The following is a 5,268-nucleotide window of genomic DNA, read 5'->3' on the forward strand; positions in this document are numbered from 1 at the left end:
GAGTGACCTCTCACAGAAACAAAGATCCGAGTATCACATGTTCTCACTCATATAATGGACCTTGAACATCCAATGTAATACTATAAGAAAATGACTGACGGTACTGGGAAACTATGGGGGGGGGAGGGAGATGGGATTAACAGTAGCAAATATCTGTCTGGGGATGGAGAAACACCTCTTATAAACACGGTGCCTGAATGAAACGTAATTGTACACCTAACCCTTAACTGTACCCCAGAAAACCATAATAAAAAATATTATGAAAAAAAAAATGCTATGGGGGGGCATGCACAGGTGGAAAAAAATATTTTAAACCAATAGCAACTTAAATTTGATTACAAATAAGAGTTATGGAAACAAATTCTACACTTTAACATCATCTTCATCATTTTTTGACTCTTTATATTTCAAATTGCGTTTTCTTATATCACCTATCCCTTAATCTAATTGTTGTAGTTATTATTGTGTTTAATACTTTAATATTAAATCTTCATACTTAATATGTATATGGCTTACCCACCAAATTATGGTATTTGTATATTCTGAATCTTTCTGTATTTTTTTGAGTTGGAGTCTCACTGTGTGATATGTTTCTTTTATCTTGTTTCTTTTAGCATTATCTTTGATTTTTGATAATTTGATTATGATTTGCCTTAATAACTCCTCTTTGGATTGAATTTGACTGGTGAATTCTGAGCTTTCTGTATCTCATTGCTGTAGTCTTTCTCCAAATTTGGATAATTTTCAGCCATTATTCCTTAAATATGCTTTCTAGGCATTTTTTGCTCTTACCTTTTTTGGGAACTTCTATTATGTGAAGGTTAGTTTTCTTGATAGTGTCCCATAATTTTTGTAGGTCTTCTTATCTTTTTTCTTTTTTTTTTTCTCTCTTATTGGCTAATTTTGTATGGTCTCTCTTCAATCTTGCTGATTCTTTCCTCTGTTTGTTCAGGTGTTCTGTTAAAGCATTCTAATGAGCTTTTTATTTCAGTTAATATAGTCTTTATTTATAAGTTTTTTATTGTTTCTGTTTTTTTTCCCCCCTAGTATCTCACTTTGTATCTGGACTGTTTTCTAAATTTTATTTAGTTTCAATTCATATTTTATTATGATTTTCTAAACTTATCTAAGAGGATTATTCTGAATTCCTTGTCAGACATTTTATAGATCTTCAATGCTTCTGAGCCCAATACTGGAGTGTTGCTGCTTTCTTTTGCTGGTGTCATAATTTTTAAAAAGTTTTTACAATTCTTGTGCTTTTGCTTTTATGGCTACACATTTGAAAATATGGCCATCTCTTCTAGCTTTTGCAGGTGTCCCTTGGTGGTGTTAAGCCTTTACTACTTGATGTAAAACTTAATTGCTGGCCCACTGGTACTTCTCATTCTGGATAGGATTTATAGTAAACCTTGAAATGAATGTGCCACACCAGAACTAACTTCTTGCCCTCATTTTGTTTTCTGGTCTGGGGAAGACTTATTGTGAACATAGGACTAGCACTGTACCAGAACTATATCACTGCCTTGTCAATGTGTTCTTGACTGAGAAAGATTTAAATGATCACTGGAACTTAATCACTTACCTTTTAGTTGTTTCCAAGTTGGGGAAGTTTTCACATAAACATCCGGTCTTTGTGGGAAATTCAGCTAGAGAAATTGGGTTCCCAGTGGATGGTATCCTAAAGAGACTAGCACAATAGTACCAGTTAGTCTCTTTAGTATGGCAGCTCCTCTGACTTCAGTGCAGAGTGATCACCAAGATCTACATGCCAAAAACTGCAAACAGTGCTCCTGTTTTTAATTCTTAATTCATGCTGTGTGGTTCAGCTTTTCTACCACTCTCTGGTTTCCATGGGGTGGGAGAAGAGTGACTTTCGCAAAAATTTTTAGACTTATGGGGTAATTGAAAGTCTACTTCCAATTTTCTCCTCTCTCTGGAGAAAATAGATCTAGATAAATTCTCTGTGAGTGGTATTTTGCCAGCTTAAAAGAGGAGTTCTAAAATAATCATTCCTCTTACCAGTCATGGCTTCTTTCAATTATTGGTCCAGGAGGTATCTCTCCTTCTTCCTTGCATTCTGTAAATTTAAAGTGGTATTCTTGACTTTGAATTGTTTCTAGTTGTACTTTTGTGTAGAGTGTGATGACAGGGCATCTTCTATTTTATTATCTAGCTGACATCTGAAGATTTATTATTATGAGAAAGGCAGACATGTACATTTTTGTTCAGTCGCTAACCACTTATATATTGAAGCAGAGACTTCCAAACCCTGATTTATGCCAGTCAGAAGTACAAGTAAAACAACCTGGGCTGGCAATTGGCACCTTGAAGTGGAGGCAGTCCTGTTGAATTGAGCCCTCAACATGTGTGATATAGCACTACCTCTAAGTAGATAGTATCAGAATTGTATTGAATCAGAGGGCAGAATCTCATGACCACTGAAGAACCGACTGAATGGATGTTGGTGATATTAAATAAAATTTGAAGGAGGTCATTGACTGAACTCTTGCACTAGGCCCAATAGACCAAGCCAAAATGGAGTCACTCGTGCTAAAGTTCCACATCACCAAGCCAAAACTTAGTTGTTTGTCTGATCTTCTGAGAAATTGGGAGGGGGCGGAAGAGAGAGAGCGCGACTGATCTTCTGAGAAATTGGGAGGGGGGGAAGAGAGAGAGCGCGAGAGAGTTTGTGTGTGTGTGCGTGTGTGTGTGCGTGTGTGTGTGTGTGTGTGTGTGAGAGAGAGAGAGAGAGAGAGACGGACAGAGACAGAAACAGAGAATAGGTAAATTTCCACACAGATCAGTTGTGGCTGACATGATAAGGAAGTCCTCTCTGCTTTAAACTTTACAAGGAAAGTAACTTTGCAACAACACATCTTCTTTTTGTTTTCTGTTTCTGCTTTCCTCAGCTCTTTTCAGTCAATAAACGATTTTCCTCTGCTTGGTTTATCAGAACACTCATTCTATTTTATATTCACTCACTCTATTTTAGGACTGCAAATAAAAGCCAATTAAGATATTTAAATATGCTGTAATTTTGTCTTTTGACAGTGAAGAGAAATCCCCATATACTTCTTGGTAACCAATGATCACAAAAGTCTTCTATGTTGATAGTTGAGTGAAAGAATAGAAAAATTACCTTGGTTTGTTCTCTACACTTTACAGAGACAAGTTGGAAAAGGGTAGTGTTCTGAAAGATGAGAACATTTAAAAAGAAATCAAGAGTGGTTGTAGCGTCACCTACTATGAAAAAGTCAAAAGGGATGCTGGCTGAATGTGTCCATTGAAGAAGTTTCTAGGAGGTTGTGGATGAAATTCAAGAGAAGTTTTTCTGTTTTGAGTGAGTATGGATCTGATTGTCATGTACTGGTTAGTAGGTGGGTGCTATGGAAATGGGCATTCTGCATAAAATTTATTTCATAAGTACATTGTTTCTAAAGTGAAGATGCATAGCATTAAAAAGAGAAAGAAAGAGTACTGGAAAATTGCTGATAATGTGAGAGAGGCTTAGCCATGGGTTTGAAGGGAAAAAGTGAGAGTGGGAAGCTGCAGATATGGGGAAGGGGAGCGTAACAGAGGACAGCCAGAGGCTTGGGGACATAGAGAGGAAGACTTATTCTCCTCTAAAGGCAAAGAGTTCCCATGCTGGAGTGGTGTTGACCTTCCCTCTCACCAAGCGGAGGGCTCTCTGGCAACAAGAGGCAGGCATTGCAACAATGCCTGGAGGGATCAGGTGAGGAGTGTTGTGATTCTCAACAGCATCTATATCTTTGGGGTGCACATGGTACGATGCCCTCATGGCTTATGGGAGGGTGTGTGGCACCCTGAGCTGCAGCAAGGGGAAGGTGTGAGTACTTCGTGACCTGGAGCACAGGGATGGGCAGGGATTGTTAATACAGGAAGGGAATCACAGCAATGTAGGCAAAAGAAAAGAGAAGGAAGAAGAAGCAAGCAATGGAAAGAGGTAAGTGTCACAAAGACAAGAAAAACACATGGAAGTGAAAAGTTTTAAAACATCGGTGCAGGTTTTGTGATAGTGTATAGGAACCCCAGAACTCTGATATCTGTGTATTCTAGAGGATATTGGAGTTAAAAGTCACCAAAATCCTGACATAAATGAAGCAAATCATGTGACCAGGCAAAGAGTGATATATCATACCAATGTGCCTTTGGGCTGTTCTATTTTTAAAGCAGGAGAATGTTGCTACTTACCAGTTTTGTGGTGCTGTGAGTTCCAGGGTAGTGCATAAATGTATAGCTTGCATATAATGCACTTGACAACTTTTAGCTTTGAAATGTAGTGAAAACCTCAGGAATCTGGAATTAGGTAGGCGGGAGGAAGAAGTCTTTTTACACATCATAAAAATTTAAGTTTTTTTCAAAGAAACCACTTTTACCTGTATAAGTATATCTTGAAGCAGTTGAAACTAGACTAGTAAAATTTGTCACTTCAAGGTTCAGGAACCTATTTCTATCAGTGATTAGGGTACAAAGATGGTTGTAAGTATATTTTTCTTTTAAATAGTGGAGGTGGGAGGGACTGCTAAAGTAGTTCCAAAAATGTTTGGAAGTGGTTTTCATTTTCAGTTGGTCAAGCAAGCATGTGCCATACACAATGTTATTTTCACTCATCTAGAAGTTGGTAGAATATGCACATAGCTGTCTGATCTCTTTAAAGCCATGGTTTGATCTCTTCAGAACCCCCTCCTCCCCACAGAGTAACACTCCCTCATTTTTTCTCTTGTCTAAAACATCTCTGTTAGGGATTTGTTGGGGCGCCTTGAAAATATTTCCACTGGAATTAATTCAGGACACTTAGTGCAAAATTCCTGGTGAAGTAGAGGAATGGGATGTTTTTAGGGAGAAAGAGGAAAAGGTCCTTTTGGATTAGAAGCCCTCCCCTCGTAAGGTGGATCTGGGTAGCAGCTTAAAATAGTAGCTCAGAGTAACAAGAGGCTGCGGCTTCTAAATAGCCATGTGGTCCCAATTTCTTACCACTTCCTTAACAAAAGTTTTCATTACAGTTAACACAAAACTCATACGTGCTGGTATCTGAGTTATGATCAGTTTCAAATTAATGTTTATGATAGCCTCAAGAACATATGTAAATCATCCCCCTTCCCAAATTACCAAAGACTTCTTCAGCAACACTGCTAAAAGACAAATGTTATATTTCATTCAAAATCTGTATACAGTCAGTTTGGTTGACTTGGACCAGTCAGTTCAAACCAACTAGTTAGTTCCAGATACAGACAGTCACACTAGCTG

This window comes from Carlito syrichta, unplaced genomic scaffold (assembly GCF_000164805.1).
Source record: "Carlito syrichta isolate Samal-C Ts95f unplaced genomic scaffold, Tarsius_syrichta-2.0.1 Scaffold289375, whole genome shotgun sequence".
Classification (NCBI taxonomy): domain Eukaryota; kingdom Metazoa; phylum Chordata; class Mammalia; order Primates; family Tarsiidae; genus Carlito; species Carlito syrichta.